The 17,084-nt window shown below is 40.0% G+C and overlaps 1 long non-coding RNA gene across 1 annotated transcript; it reads left to right on the top strand.

Annotated features, from left to right (window-relative positions):
- Positions 1–345: 345 nt before the first annotated feature.
- LOC129789797 (uncharacterized) lies at positions 346–7,266 on the top strand. Its single transcript, XR_008750493.1, has 2 exons — positions 346–1,448; positions 6,358–7,266. It is a non-coding gene; the product is annotated as an uncharacterized LOC129789797 (long non-coding RNA).
- The last annotated feature ends 9,818 nt before the right edge of the window (positions 7,267–17,084 follow it).

Raw genomic sequence — 17,084 nt, 5'->3', positions numbered from 1 at the left:
AACAAAAGCTCTATCAGCCTTCTCTTCTACGCAAAAACTCTCTCAGCTTTCTCTTCTACGCAAAAGCTCTCTCGTGAATCGTGTCCCTATCCCTCGTGCCACAAGTGTATGGTTATATTTTATAGACAAAACTATAGTGGGTGCTTTCAATAGCAATTTCCCAATTCCAGTGCTTATGGAAGCAAACGGAGTCTGGGAGACTGATGCGATGGATGGGAAATAAATTTCAGCAGAGGGGCTGCTCTAGTGTTGTTTTTAGCATATTCACACGTCGTCACTTTGTTGTAACTCGCACCCTCTTCCGGTCGCTGCTCACCCGCCCCGCCACCCCATTGGCATTGTAACGTGCACAAAATTTGAAAATTTGTCATTATGGGAGAAGTAACGATCAATTCAAATAAGTCTCCAAAACCCAACTTACGCCGATGATCTTTTGTATGTGTATGTGTTGTGTGGGTTTTGGGGTGGGGCAAGTTAATATGCCTTCTTCTTCTTGACAGAGAAAAAGTTTAGTACACCTTGGGAGACCGGCAGGAAAAGACCTAATTTTCCGTGCGAGTCGGACGTACCAGCAGGGGCGAAATCCCCTTGGGCCCCAGTGGCCATCTTGTGAAGTGTGCCACCCGTGAAGTGGAGGAGATACGCCGCCTGTCGCGGTGAGGAGTCAGAAGGACGGAGGGATTTGCTGCAATTGGCGTCCATTGGCAGCTACCGTGCCACTGCACACTCCCCGTCAAATTTGGGAGTTCCGCCAGGGCGAGGGATTTTATCCGGAGCCTCTCGTGATCCACAACTTGTGACACAACTCACTCTCAGGCAATTCAGTGAGTTCTGCGGAGTTTGAAGCTCATCAGAAGCAGCAGTGATCCACCATCGGTGACGACAGCCTCCCAGCCAAACTAGGGAGCACTGTCAAGGCGAGGGATTGCATCCGGAGCCTCTCGTGACCTGCAATTCGTGTCACGCCATACTCCCTGACAATTCGGGAGTTCAGCAGAGGTGGAAGAGCGTCTGTGACGACAGTGATTTATCACCCAAGCCGGCTCACTCCCCGTCAAATTGGAGAGTCTCACCGAGCCGAAGAAATTCAACTTGGGCATCCCGTGATCCAGCGATTGTGCCTTCCCGTGGGGTAGAAACATCCCCCACGAATCTAGTGACGTCGTCAATTGCGTCACACGGCAATTGGGATCACCAGGCCATCTGTGTACGGGCCTGGGTGCAAGGAGAAAGGAGTTATCAGCGACGACGCGGGATCTTGAGCTTCAGAAGGAAGTGCTGCGACGGCGACAGCGAATGCCGAGCATCGCGACAACCAGAGACACCCCTGAAGACGTGAAAAAGAAGGAGCCCGATTGTGTATTGAGTGGCTGAATAAATCGTCCCCGTTTGAGGACTAAGAGGAAAAATGATTTCTATAAATGGCGCCCAACCAGCGGTGGAACCAGGTAAGTACCCAAGTTGAGTCTCATGCCCCTGGTAGCTACCGACACTTAAAATTTTAGTGAAAAACTTTTGTGATTTTATGCAATTTTGCATTTTGTATTATTTAAATGACAAAGTTCCCCTTGAATGAGATGAATTTTCCAGCAATTTTGGGCTCTTCTAGCCGCCTTGCTGGAAAGAAAACTCGCGTTAAAGAATTTTTCTTTTTTTTTCCGTTTTTTTTCTTTTCTCTTGAGAAGAAATGGTTTTGGATTTAAAATCCAAAATTTTTGCTTAAAGTAAATTAGCCATGCGAGTACATTTAAAATTAATTTATCAATGTATTCAGAGCCTTCTGGGGACGAAAGAGGGATATTCTGTGGCAAGTACTCCTCCCCCAGAACCTCTTGGTTGATTTGCACGAACAGGATGAATGAAGAGATTGAATCATTATCCTTTTTGAAAGGTCTCTTCCCTGTAACGGCAACAAATTGAATTAGAATTTTTAAAGATCTTTAAGTTTAAAGATTTTTGCTTTCTACAAGTTTTATCAACTTTTAGTTGATTTTCATCGCAAAGTAGGGACTTATTTGTTCTGGGTGTTTGTGAATTTTGAAATTTAATGAGTTGATGAGATCATCAGCGTTTTCCTTTAGACAATATTTATAAGGAAAACGGCGGGAAATTTAAGTTCTTCCAATTATGGGTAAAATTCTGAAATGGAGAAATCGTTGACTTTCTTTTGACCTTGTGGAGCCATGACATTGCTCCACGGTCAAAGTGCGTTCGCTTATCACATAGCGGTGATCTCTCTTGCGATAATAGTTGAGAGATAAAGTAAAGCTTTATCCCCCTAAAAGTTTGGGGATTCTTTTGTAGCAATTCTCTTTAGAATTATTTTTTTGCTACAAACTTAAAATTTTACCGGTGCTTAAATTTGAATCTTTTCTTCAATTGTGCACCGTTGGGGACAATTTTAAATCTCTTTATTTTCTATTGATCCCCTGAACTTTGATTTATTAAATTTTATTTCAAATTAATTTGTTCGAGCGTTTCCTCATTTTGCCATTGAACGTGGGGCATGCGCTGTGGGCTTATCGGACGCAGGTGCCCTTTGATTTTCTGATCCTCGTATCTTGCCTAGGCAATTGATCAAGCGGGTTGAACGGAATTTGCTGGAACATGGGTGTCCGCTTTTCTCGCGTGCTGCGTCCTGCGGGCAATGATGAGATGAGGAAAATTATTTTGCTCTTTTTGGGATTAAATTATTTCCGTGTTTAGCTTGCATTGCTGACACGCTATTAATGATATAAAACTTTTTGAATTTTTGAGATTTGAAATATTTACCGTCATGTAGTACAATAGTCATGCGGATTTTATTAAACTTTATAATTCGCACTTGAAAAGTTTGCACTTTGGATGCAATCAAATTCTTAATTCATTTGCTAAATAATTCATTCTTTTCTGCAATATTAACTAAATGGCATGGCAGATGGTACACGGTTCGGTATATGGCGCCCAAATTTGATTTTTTTGATTTTTTTATTATTGAGATTTCCCTGATGGAGTTCTCTGATTGAAGTTGTGATTAAAGTTTTCCCGATCACAATTTCCTGAGTTAAAGTTTCTTTATTGGATTTTCAATTAGAATCTACTAATTTTTGCATTTTCCTGACCCCTGCATCGGGCGTTGGGCATGCGATGTGAGCTGACTCAGGATGGGCGCCCGTTTATTTTCCGATCCTCGTATCTTGCCTAGCAATTGATTAAGCGAGTTGAGCGGAATTTGGCGGATCGCTTATCGTAAACTCTGTCCTTGCGTTTAGCGTTCGACGAACGATGATGGGTAAGGATGTATTTGGAACAGCTTGCATTGCTGTTTGGAATTTAAGGAGGAGAATTGCTTGACTTTAATTTAAACCTACTGTATAGGTAGTACAAACATCCTTGGAAAGCTTTCTTGTTAAAGCGTTAGATTTTCTATCCGGGGATGGTGGTCTCCTCAGTGGTTTTTCGGCGTATGTTTTTCACGAGACCTCCTGTTTCTTTTCCCCGTTGTGAAGTGGCGCCTCCTTCCACGGGATTACCAGCTTTAGTCTGGTTTATCCAGTTCGGATGTGAGTCCTTCCCTTTGGAAGAGCTCGCCGGAAAAATTTTGGGATTCGTCCCGAAGTTTCGCCGTGGATTCTGGTTTGAGGAGATGTGTACCTTCTCCCAGATCCATCCGACTCCATTGAGATGTGAGACCGTTGGTGGTTTCTTTCCTCGCACCTTCTGGGTGAGGATCTCAAGGAATCTTGATTAGCTTTTGCTTCGATGCCTCTTGTGAGAACAATTAATACTCTAAATGGGTGATTCTCTTTTGATAATTCGTTGGGAACGTCTGGTCGGTTCGAGATCCTCCACTTTCTTTTCTTTTTATTAATCTCGTTTGAAATTCATCGCCAACCCCAGGGTTTGACTTTGTTGACCCTTGCATTCTCTTTCCTTTCCTTTATATTTCCAATCATCCAATATCACCATAAAACCAGGATCTGAATCTATTTAGAGATTGGTTAATGCCCATTTGTACAGATTTTGCATGGAGAGAAGTAAATTGAAGCATGTTCCGCTGGAATTAGGTTTTAACTGTCTTTTCTTACTCTCTCCGTATTTATTCATTTTGTCAAACCGGAAGGAAGGTATTGGATTGCTAATTGGAAAATTTATTATTGTTGAATCCTCAATAGTTGCAGTATGAGGAGAGATTTTGCATGAGCATCAGTGTCCATGAGGAGAGTCACGTTTTAAAATTTGTTAGAGTCGTATCATGCCTGATTTGGCAAGAGCTCTTTCGGATGGCATTCGTTTGATTCATAATCGGAGATGTTTGTTCCTCGAATTCTTTCCCCTGCACTTGGCAGAATCCAAGTAATTCCATCCTTCCCAGTCCTATGAAATTACATGCACAAGATGCATAGGACCCATCCCACCTAACTATTAGAGTCAATACTCCTTTCGCATTCCCGTCTAGTCCGCGAAAAAAAAAACCCTCATGAAATAATAGAAAGATTCCTTCCTCTTGTTGCCTTGCGACCACCTCCAATGGTAGGGCAGAAAAGTGTCATCTGGACCCATACTTATTCTCGTGGGCTCGTGGATGAACCACAGGAAAGCGAGGACGGCGTACCTCCAAGGTTGTCTCCTTCTTTTCATAGGTGCTCTCTGACGGTGACCTCGGGGCAAGGAATCGTCGAAAATTGAAGAGTGGTGGAGGAGTTGAGCGGCGAAAGAGAAGAGAGAAAGGCAAAACAGGAGTCAGATTGACAAAGAGCCCAATGAAAGGGGTGGTCCTTTACACCAACCTGGGATAACTCTGCATATGAGCCTTTTGCTCAAATGGTGGCGGCGACTGAGTTCACATCCACCAGTACGCAATCTCACGGATGGAGCCGAGGCCCTGAAAAGCCAAATCTTCATCGAAGGTTCACCCCGTTCGTGCCCATGTCCTAAATTCCACCCCGTCTACGTTTTTTGAAAGAGAATGAGAGAAAAGTAATTCGGGGCCTCCGGGTGAGCTGGAGATTGGTGGAATAAAAAATAGGGTAGGGGGGCCGGTGAAATGCCGAGGGGAGGTGAGCTCAGTAAAGAGAGAGAGGAGGAGAGAGAGAAGGAGGAGAGAGAGAAGGAGGAGAGAGGAGGAGAGAGAGAAGGAGAAGAGAGAAGGAGAAGAGAGAAGGAGGAGAGAGAGAGAAGGAGAAGCGGCGTCGAGGATTCTTTGCCTAGAGACCATCTGATGAGATGCTCCTGTGGGGAGTTGGTGTCGGCTAAGAAGGGACAATGGACGAGTGGACTTGTGTGAAATCTTAAGGTTCTCGAGAGACTTATGGAGCGAGGAGCCAACGAGAGATGCCAGCAGTGGTTAACGCAGTTAGGATCTTTCGCCCACCAATCCGTTGTCCAAGGCCCACGTTATGCAAAGCGCGTGAGTCAATGTCTTACGAGTTTGCGGAAGGATCAGAGAGAGAAGTGGAGATAAATTTAAAGTCCATCTCACCTTTCCCCACACAAACACTTCCGCGTTGCTAATAGCAAATGCTGGTAAGGAGAGAGTGACCATCAGTTTGAAGAAAGCTCAAGAAGCTTTATTAAAAACCACACCGCCTTCCTTCCAATCTTGATTCTCTCTAGTAAATCAAATTTTCCCCCCTTCACTTTCGTGACTCTCGGAATAATTTAGGATCTTTAAGCCAATTTGGATCCACAAGTTGAAGGAGATGTTAATCAATAACTTTATTTCCATTTCATTGTATATTTTTGAGTCTGATAAACCTGAAGAAACTCAATCTACACGATTGAGGAGAAGAAGACTGTGGGTTTTGAAGAAGAAGGGCAATTAGAACAAAGATATCCTTTGTTATTCCTTAATTTCCCTTCCAATTCCTTTCCTTGCCTTTTTCCACCTCGAAACCTTTTCTAAAGGGCGTGAAATTCACTCGAGGGTTTGGAGGAGCGGGATACATAATCCCCATAGTTTTCACCTCTTCTGGGTGCGATCAGCTCGAATTCCCTTTAATTAATTATGTTTAAATGCCGAGGTATTCTAATGGATAATTAATTATTAAAGTTCGTTTCTTTTTATAAATTTATGCCGAACGTGGAAGGTACCCAAAGCCAACCATTCTGTCCATCGCCAATCTTTTCTTTTCTTATTTAGTTGCATCACTTTCTTTGATAGAGTAATTTAAACCTCTTTTCTTTTTTTTTTTTTTCTTTTGCAACAAAGGGGTGATGTAACGTGCACAAAATTTGAAAATTTGTCATTATGGGAGAAGTAACGATCAATTCAAATAAGTCTCCAAAACCCAACTTACGCCGATGATCTTTTGTATGTGTATGTGTTGTGTGGGTTTTGGGGTGGGGCAAGTTAATATGCCTTCTTCTTCTTGACAGAGAAAAAGTTTAGTACACCTTGGGAGACCGGCAGGAAAAGACCTAATTTTCCGTGCGAGTCGGACGTACCAGCAGGGGCGAAATCCCCTTGGGCCCCAGTGGCCATCTTGTGAAGTGTGCCACCCGTGAAGTGGAGGAGATACGCCGCCTGTCGCGGTGAGGAGTCAGAAGGACGGAGGGATTTGCTGCAATTGGCGTCCATTGGCAGCTACCGTGCCACTGCACACTCCCCGTCAAATTTGGGAGTTCCGCCAGGGCGAGGGATTTTATCCGGAGCCTCTCGTGATCCACAACTTGTGACACAACTCACTCTCAGGCAATTCAGTGAGTTCTGCGGAGTTTGAAGCTCATCAGAAGCAGCAGTGATCCACCATCGGTGACGACAGCCTCCCAGCCAAACTAGGGAGCACTGTCAAGGCGAGGGATTGCATCCGGAGCCTCTCGTGACCTGCAATTCGTGTCACGCCATACTCCCTGACAATTCGGGAGTTCAGCAGAGGTGGAAGAGCGTCTGTGACGACAGTGATTTATCACCCAAGCCGGCTCACTCCCCGTCAAATTGGAGAGTCTCACCGAGCCGAAGAAATTCAACTTGGGCATCCCGTGATCCAGCGATTGTGCCTTCCCGTGGGGTAGAAACATCCCCCACGAATCTAGTGACGTCGTCAATTGCGTCACACGGCAATTGGGATCACCAGGCCATCTGTGTACGGGCCTGGGTGCAAGGAGAAAGGAGTTATCAGCGACGACGCGGGATCTTGAGCTTCAGAAGGAAGTGCTGCGACGGCGACAGCGAATGCCGAGCATCGCGACAACCAGAGACACCCCTGAAGACGTGAAAAAGAAGGAGCCCGATTGTGTATTGAGTGGCTGAATAAATCGTCCCCGTTTGAGGACTAAGAGGAAAAATGATTTCTATAGCATTTCACATCCCGCACCTTCTTCTATATAACAGCCCAGTTGCTGTCGTGAGAAAATCTAAAAGCACACACGAAGACACCAAAAGGTGTTGGGATGCGCGCATAGCAAGAGGAAGTTGAGGTAATATGCGGATTGGGATGGTGTGGGGTGTCTTCCTCGGGGAGACGTGCCATGAATTGGAAAGAATTTCAATAAATTGCTGAAAATTGTACAAAATACACATAGCTTCGCGCGACACGTAAAACCTATTTTCACATTGAAAATTAAAACAAAACACCGTTTTTCCTGGGATTCACTTTGCTCGCGTGAAAAGTGGGTGCAAAGCACATACACTACCTACCTACATACATATGTATGCGGTACGATATTCTTGCGAAACATACTCTTTGGCACTCACAGAGATCCCTCCGCATGGGACATGAACGACATGAAATATTAATGGGTGAATTTTCTTTTACCCCACGTGCACAGGTGATAAAAGCTACTGAGTAGGGGGTGGTAGTCACTCACACCCTCTCTCACACACTCACACACACACGATAATGCCTTCCAAATTGCATTAGAGCCGACACAACCCTTTTCACGTCAACCGATCACTTTCATATACCATTTTGGTGGAAAATTTCGTTAGTCGAGGCCGATGGAGCATCGATGATCCGGGACTGTGTGAAGGTGGATTTTCACGGAGAATTCCATGGGAACTCCTCTTGAGCAATTTGCAAAATGATTACGTATTGTTGGATAATGCATAAAGGGTTTTCCACAGACGCCATGGGATTCAGGATTGCAGAGATGCAGAAATTATGCGGTTGATGAGGCAAGCACACTGTATGTGTGTTTGTGGGGGAGAGAGAGAGAGGTGAGGGTAATACTCAAAGTGCTGCACTTTGGGCTGAATCAGTGAGAAGGAATTCCAGGTCACTCCCCCATCTATCTATATGGGAGATTGGCCTTAATTCAAAGAATTTCTCACGCTGCTTTGCTATAAGAGAAAATACCATTTCATTCTGAGTTTGTACCGTAAAAGGTAGTTTTGTGATTAAGTTTTGTTGCAAGGAATATTTTGTGAATGAAGCTATGTTAGGGGGCTATACAAACGTTCATTTTGATTACCTTTTATCTATAGAATAATTCGTACAATGCAAGCCTTTGGGTCTTTTTTCTCCCTCTTGTTTAAATGTACTTTCAATCATTTCTAAGGAAAATTGCGCTAACAAGGAATTTTCTGTTTTTATATTATTTTTCTTTTACACGTTAATTAAGGAATATTAAAAGAAATGCCTTCAATGTTAAAATTTAAGGAATTAACCGCAATTTCTTTTGTAAAAATCTCAATCTTTCATTAAGAAATCGTTAAGTAAGGGATGGTCTTGAAATTTTGGAAACTCGGGGACTTTCAAGAGCAATTTTCTAGCCAATTTTGAAACAAAAAGATTAGCAATTGGCTTGCACTCTCGTTAAATTGCCAAATACTGATAAGAATTTAGTATTTTCAATTAAAAAAAATTAAAGAATTTCCTTAAAAACTACATACCCTACCAGAAAATCTCATAATTTCCCTAAACGCTTCAACCCTAACTATGAAGACTGAAAGCTCTTTCCAAAGACATTATAAGTTTTCTCACAGAGATAATAAATAATCTTGAATCTTTGCTTTTTTATGAACTCTTCTCCCTGCTAAATCTTCACCTGTTAAATGGCTATAAAGTCTTCAGGACTCTTTTTTATGACCATGAGGTGAAATTTAATTCAAAATTTATGCCGGAGCTTCTGAGTTTGTGATTTCTCGTCTTGAGAGCGTCAAATGTGGAAATTCTTTGTGAAAAACATCATTAGAAAATGCTTTTTCTGATACAAGGAAGAAAAACTATCCTACCTGCTTTTTACGTAGAAAAGTTTTAGCTTTTTTATTCAACAATAAAAAAATAGATAAAATACTTTTAGAAAAAAATATTGTTATCGCTTTTCGTGTTTGAATGGCGTTGTACCGGGGAATTTGGAAAATATTATAAATCGATTACAATGGCAAACATTAACGCTTGAATTGGTGTAAAATTCATTAACAAAGTTTCCTCGGTAATTTGATGTTACGGAAATTATCATTACTATGCAACAATATATCTGTTTTATCAATTAGTACAGAGGGATTCATTTAATCCAAATCACCAAAACCATTGTACACACAATGGTGGTGATACAACACTATGCGGATTGAAAAGCTCTGTCCCGGAAGTGTCACATTAACCCGCCCCTAAAGTGTATCCTGCATCAAAAGCGTTGACATTCAGCTTTGAGGAGGTTAAAGGCATTATAATAAATTTATAATGATTGATCGCCTTCATCATCCTACAATGAGTATGAAACCCCTTAAAAATGCGGAATATATGGCAAATATTATGCATACATATACATTTTACATTGCTATCGGAGACAGAGAGGGAGTGAAAGAGAGGGCGAAAGAGCTTTATCCACCCTCTTTTGAAATATGATGAAATATATATTCTCACACTCAAAGTGCAAACAAAGTATGAGAGGGGTTTGTTAAGTGTGACCCTTAAATATGCAAAAGATGCATTTAAATCACGTTCCTTGGGGAGTTTAACTAAAAAGTCAAACTTTTCTGCAATGGAGGGGTATTCATAGTATATAATACGGAGAGTATCAGATGCCGAGATAGGAAAAGTTTTAAACATCTCTAATAACCTCTCTGCACACTCATTTCGCAATTTTGTCTTCCTTTGAGCAAATATTTACAAACTTGTCGTAATTTACTGTCAACTGCTCCACTAAGAGCGAATTCTCCTTTTGCAATAGCATCTCCGTGTAAACTACCCCCGCAACCTTTTCTTTGCGCCTTCTTCGGACAACATCTTTATATTTTACTTTCTCTGCATTCAATGCAAAATCTCTCCTCTCCACTCTGTTTGTTTACGCGGTCAAGATAGAACCTATATGTAGGTAGATCTTTTTCATTAATAGCAAAGGGGATGGGGGGCGAACGAAATTAAATGGGCGACAACACCAAACACCTAAAGTGTTGAGAATAAACGAACTTTAAATCCCCATCCGTAGTGTGTATATCTGCTAAAACGGCTAAAACCTATGTGAGCTCCACAATCCAAATCCCTGATGTTTATTCCCAAAATAGTAAATCCTCCCCTAAGCAAAATTACGAGCATTGGTGCAAATGAAGATTCACAGACGGGCATGGAGAGAGATTAAAATTTAATGTCAACACAACTTTTCTTCTTTCCACTAAAAAAGCACAAAAAAACAGCAATAATACCCCCTTACTCCTCTTATTCTTTCACATAGTGTATTTTTGCGCGAATGAGAACTATATTTTGATTTTATTTGTTTGAATCATAAAAAAGTCAGCAAAAGAGCTTTTTCAACCAATTTTATATAAGTTCTGTGCGGCCCCAAAAAGACAAAAAGCTCGCCTCATCGTGTTTTCAGAACGTCCGGGTATTATTCCATCAAACTGTGGACATTCCATGACAATGATCGATAAAAGAAGTTTTTATGGGATTTGGATATTGTGTGACACTTTTATGGTGCAAAAACAGCGTGATTGGTGAAATACTGAATAAATAAAATACATTTTTTCACTCCCTCTCTCCCCATACACCACTTTAAACGCTGTGTTCCCTTTCAAATGCATGATATATTGATGGAGAATGAGCGGGAAAAAATGCTTCATCATAAATATCTCACACTTTTTTCTCTCTTTATTCGTCTAGCATTGGGGGTGTACCGAATTTTCTAGTCACACTTTTGCGAATTATTATTGTCAATTTAACCCCATAAAAAACAACAAACAACCCCCCTCTACCTACCACCCTTTTTTATTTATTTATTTTGATACGCTAATTGAAATAATAAAGATTTTCATAATTTATCACCATTATCCGTGTCGCATTGAATAATTTCCTAATTTCCCACCTCAATTTAATTATTATTATTTAACTCCCAAAAACTCTTTCCTTTTTTTGTACATCCAACAAATAAAATATCTTCATCGTTTTGGTTAAAGAGATTCTCGTATATTACATTGAATTAACACCCCAATATCGCGGAAAGTATCCAAATAAAAGTGCATAAAAACTTCCTGGCAAGTGCATTGAGAATGCCAGAAATAGCATGAAAATATTTTAATTTGCGGCAGTGAAACTTTATATTTCGACAGTGAGAGAGAGTGGTGAAAAGTCCATAAAGTTTTATGACTTTGCTAGGATTTTGGGGTTTTCTTTCTGCATGACTTCAAATGGAGGGAGGAAAGGGATGGGGGGTTATTTTTTTGTAAGAAAAAAAGGAGAGATTTAATTCGCGATAGTTTAAAGTGGCTGCGATGAATCATACAATTGGGTGTGAGAATAAAATGGGTACGAATTTCCATTGGTCCATTCTATCGTCTAGTATAATCTCATACAGTTCACACATTTGTCTACAAGGCTGGTGAAGTATTTGACTGTGGTGTACAAAAGGGGTTTTGGTTGGGGAATTATTATTTCTTTAATTTATAAACTTTTTTTCGTTTTATTTTGGTGCTGGAATCATTTTAAGTTTTTCTCGACACGTAATGAACTTTGAACTATGAAAGGAGGCTATTTAGGCATATCTTTTAGAGAAACAACCAAAATTTTAATTCCCGATTTTGTCCCTTTAAATGCTTTGAAACATTTGCGTTAATGTTTCTTCGATGAGTTTGTCGCTACGAAACATTAACACCTGAATAGCTTCCTTGAAATTTTTGCTCGTTTTTCGATTTTTGATTTACTTTTTAAAGAAGGCTTCACTTAAAGTATTTCTTTGTGAATTCATTGTAGGGAAGACTGGGGCAAGAGTCCCACAAAGAAAAAGCTTAAAAGCTCATAATATCATAGTGTGAAATGTAGTGTGAAATGTAAGCTCATTTGTTTGGTAATTTTCCGCCTTTGTAACTCTTTCTCGGACAACATTGCTCTATTTCGTTGGGAAATATGTTATTTTGAGCTTTTCCTTAAAACTTTTGTGACTATTTTTACCCCATTCTCCTGTACTTATACAAAATTTTTATGTGGGTAGCTTTTTATCTTTGCACAGGTAATATTTCAATTTTTTTTCTAGCAAAACTAGCATTTTTTTTTAATAAACTATTGAGGAATTTTAAACACATTTTGTACACACGTACACCTCATTCCTAAATTTTCGCCCCTTGTGCGCATTTAGGTCATAGATTTGCAGTATAATCTCTTTGGCCGTTTTCGTGTAAATTCGGTCACTTTTCTTTTTCACACCACATCCTGTACACAGCTAGTGGAAACTATATGGGGAGCATAGATACACAAAACATGCTCCACTCCTATAGAGGGTTAGACAAATGCGAGTGGCATCATCCCCTCAAAAGTCCACCACTCAAACCCCGAAAGTTGAATTCGGGCGCATTGTTTCCATGATTCAAATTGGATATCCTTGTTGAACAATACACCACAATGTTTGCAGCCACCGTGTGCTCGTGGAATTGCTGAGGGACTTCACAATTGAGACCAAAATGAATTTCGCATTATAACTCCGGAGTCTCCTCACTTTTGCACACATACACACACCCCCGCCGCCAACCAACCCGACCACCCACCCATTTTCCAAATGCCACGTTAGTTTGCACCCCACCCGATGGGAGTTCCCTACAACCAGACCAACATTCAATGGGAATAATATTCATTTTGGCATTATATTGTGATGCTCGGTGGAAATTCAGAAATTCGTCGTGTGATTGTACGAGTCTTCACACCCCGGCGCCACCGACACTCCATCCATATACACAGCTTGGCAATTCCCCTTTTATGCTGGTGCTCCAACTTGGTGATAACTTTTAATTGCATTTCGTTTATGTTTTGTGCAGATTTAATTATAACATAATTATTGTGCTCTCGTCAAAGTATTTCAAGACACTTCCTCCGGGGGAAGGATAAGCGCGTGATGGTGGCGTATATAGTATATGCAAGCGAGGTCAAGATGGGGTGGAATCATACGCGAATACTGCAAGTTGGACGGACGTTTTTAATACCTTCATCGTGTTAAGGTGACAAAATGAGATTCTCTCGTTCAAAGGAACGCCAGAGCACGTTGAGGGAGAAAATTAACATTTTGTTGCTATCGCTGCAAAATGCTTTACTTTGAAATATGTTTTTTAGTAAAACTACTTCTCTCGCCATCCTGAAACAATCTGTTTTAAAATTAAGGGGTTGAAGGGATTGTCGTTTCCTTAAATTTTATTTATTTTTTAATAAATTTTATTTCTTAATATTTTATTGAAATTAGAGGATGAATTGGGGGTTGTTTCGGTTGTTTCTTTGAGGGAAAAACGCATTTTTCATTGAAGTATGAGCAAAGTGGTAAGAGGAGAAGTTGATGAACAGGAAAAGCAGGAAATATCCTATAAAACTTTTCTATTTAGAATTTTACTTCAAATCCCACGGAAAAGGCAGACTGACTCTTATTTTTTATATACATAACTTGAAGGACTCTCCTTCAACCTTTCTTTATTAAAATTTTAAGCTTGTCAGGCATATCCGATTTAGCTGATTTTCTTACTTGAAAAAGAAAATGAAAAAACTCAACAAAACCAAAGGAAAAACAACTAATTTTCTTTGGCAAAAGCTAACTTTTCGAAAAGTCTTTTTCCATCCCCAAAGTTGCCAAAAATAATTAAACAAACACCATAAAAAGAATAAATGAAAAAATCATATTTTTTCAAGTTCCTTAAATAGTTTTATCATAAGCTGTGTAGCCCCAAGTGCCAGTTGGATACACCCCAAAAAATATTATTTCCACGAACAATTTTTTTTCTAAAAAATAAAAAAAAATTGGCTGAAGTGGATCAATACAAAATAGCTCATGTCGTTTTTATTCTGTTCGTTGTGTGTTTTTTTCATCCCCAAGCTAACCCACAGGAATCTCGCCAATTGTTCCTAAAGTTGCACACACACACATATTTTTTCACCAAATCCAATTGATGTTGGGGAAAATTGGGAGGAAGCTAACCTACAGTGCTTGGCGAAAGCGTGCACAATTTTGTGGGAAGCAAGGGTGGGTTAAAAAAAAAGCTCAATACAAAACTGCACGGACCAATCTATGTTTATGGAGAGAGAGAAGAGAGAGCTTTTTGCACCAACATAGAGAACTTTCAAAAGCAATTAACACGTCGTACGGAAAAATTTACCTCTTCCCACCTGTTTCATTCGGCTACAAAACTACCCCGCTCTCCTCCGTCAGTGCCACATGGCTACTAGTGGGTGATACAAAGTGGGAAGGGTTGAAAAGAAATTTGCCATCAGGGGGGTGACTCAACAAACCATCCAAAGCACCAATTTGAAAATCAATTTGATGCTAAATTAGCTCAATACTTTTCAATTTTCCGCCAATGTGTGGTGGTGCCACGGCGAGCTAATTAATTATACTTTGTCACTTCTTCCACCCCTCTCGTCCTCCATCAAAGTGGGTCTCTCTCAAATTCTTCCCGGGAGAGAAGAAAATCACGACAAGAAGGCAGAGCCGGGGATGTACTCGATGTCACTCTATGGGGCCAATAAATCGTGTCACGCTTTCCCCACTGTGTGGGTATGGAGCATTTATGATAACACATTTATCAGGGGGTACTTAATTAAACATTATTGTTTTTCAATATACTGATTAAAAGTCCCTCCTTCGCACAAACCCAAATAATTTATGCAAAATCCTCCCTTTCTCCCCTTGGTTGCTTCCACCATGGGGGTGAGGGCGCAGGGTTATTAATTTCTGGACCAGAGCGAGGATAGAACGTTCAATGTACGGATAAACAGAAAAGTTTGAGGGTTATATCGGAATTATGTGAAAACTTTCGGTGCATTACCGTTCAGTGAATAATGAATGTTTTCGCATATTCTAGGAGATTTTGTGATACATATATTGCAAAACCCAAAAAAAGGGAATTTAATGTTGAAAAAAATATCTCCCATTTCGTGCTTAAATGCAAATCACCACCCTTGCTGGGTCAGAAAAAAAGGGAGCATGCAAACAAAAACAGAGATGTAAATTAAACTGCAGAACCAAAGGGACTTGCGGATCGTATTTCATTCATATACACGTTCGCTTTTACTCTTTGATGAGTGAATATTTTTCCAAGCGGAGTTTGAAGTTAAATTCAAATGAAAATGTACATACCTATATCTACATTTTGTGGCAACAAAGTAATTTAGTCATTACACGCAGTTTTATGGTGTTTGCTCGCTCAATCTCTTCAATAATGTTCCTTTTAAAGATTTTTTTATTAAAAGCTTTACAAGCTACAATAAACACGTTTTGTTTGCATTTTAAAAGAAATATTTCAAAGAAAGTTGTTATTGTTCTACATATTTTTCGATATATACAAGATGGAGGCGCCGGGTATACGTATAAGGGTGAAAAGAATTGTTCATTCGATTGAATCTTCAGAGGGAAAAATCAAACACTAGTTCATTTTTTTTAATTCTTTTTTATTTAATTTTCTATGGCGTGACAAAATCTTTTATTTAATTTTTTTGTAAACTTGATTATTAACCTTTTTTAAAAAGTCAGTTAGTACAAAATGTCATTTTAAATTAATTTCTCAACTGTTATTTGTCCCATTACTATTTAGAATCCTTGAAAGCTTTGAAAGCTTCAAAAAGTATTATTATTATTTAAGAGAAATTCCGTGAAAACCTCCTTTCCGCTTTAAAAATTTACGTTGTTCAAAGTGATTTTTTAAAAGAAACATTTACTGACTTCATCGTGTAGGTAGATGAGGTAGATACATTCAGTCCATTTACTCAACTATCCTTTTTAGAGCTAATTTTTCAATCCCCTTTTCCCCTCTCTCTTTTATAAAAGTAAATTCTTCTTCGGCAAGCAAATTCTGTGAAAGTAAAAGCAAATATGGAGAGCTCATTTTTCAGAAAAATATCAAATGGAATCTTTTAGGGGTTTGCTGTAACACACAGCATAGAGATCCAATGTTGTATAAAAAAGCGTATTTACTGCAACCCATAAGTCAATGCCAAGATCTTCGGTGATTGTCGTAATTCGTGCAAAGGGGAAAAGGAACTTGTGTGTAAGTTCTCGGTGAAACCTTAAGAAACATCCCATAAGTTTTGCAAAGCCCAAGCAACGAAGTTTGGCAAGTTTCTCGCACCATTTTTAGGTCATTTGATGGTGTACCAAAAGCAAAAGAAAAAATCTAGAAAATTTTCTTCCCATCTTTTAAGCGGTGCCATTTCTTCATTTTTTTCGCCTCTCTGTGTATGTTTTCTTCAGCTGGGAGAGAGAGCTTTTTTTCGTGGATTCAGAAGCCCCATCTACAAATTTAGCCGCGCGGCTGTCTAAAGTGGAAATCCCGCACCCACTCACCCAGGGCTTTGTGCCGCTGATGTGTAAACAGAGGGAGGCATGAAAGAAGTGAAAAAGTAAAGTGGCTCCAAAGAAGCGCCGGAGTTGCCTGTGAGAGGAGAAGAAAAAAAAGTGAAGCGTTGATTTTATTTATTGAAAAATTAAATTATATTATTGTAAAATCATCAACATGAAATTAGTTGGTGTTCCACTTCGTGGCCAACACCAAGTATTGTAATCGTCGGAAAAACCGACCACCTCAGATCGGGCTCAAACTTGGTATGAGCACGTTTTAGACATCCCACATTTCGAAAATGGTGGTGGAAAATTTTTGATCCGGCCGGCCTGCCGTCCTGCCGTCCTGCCGTCCTGCCGTCCGGGACTCTAAACTTTGCCTTATAGCTCGAGAACGGTAACAGTTAGAGACTTCGGGTTTGAAG

Source organism: Lutzomyia longipalpis, chromosome 2 (assembly GCF_024334085.1).
Source record: "Lutzomyia longipalpis isolate SR_M1_2022 chromosome 2, ASM2433408v1".
Classification (NCBI taxonomy): Eukaryota; Metazoa; Arthropoda; class Insecta; order Diptera; family Psychodidae; genus Lutzomyia; species Lutzomyia longipalpis.
The sequence above is the reverse complement of the archived record's forward strand: the minus strand, read 5'-3'. Positions and strand labels throughout refer to the sequence as shown.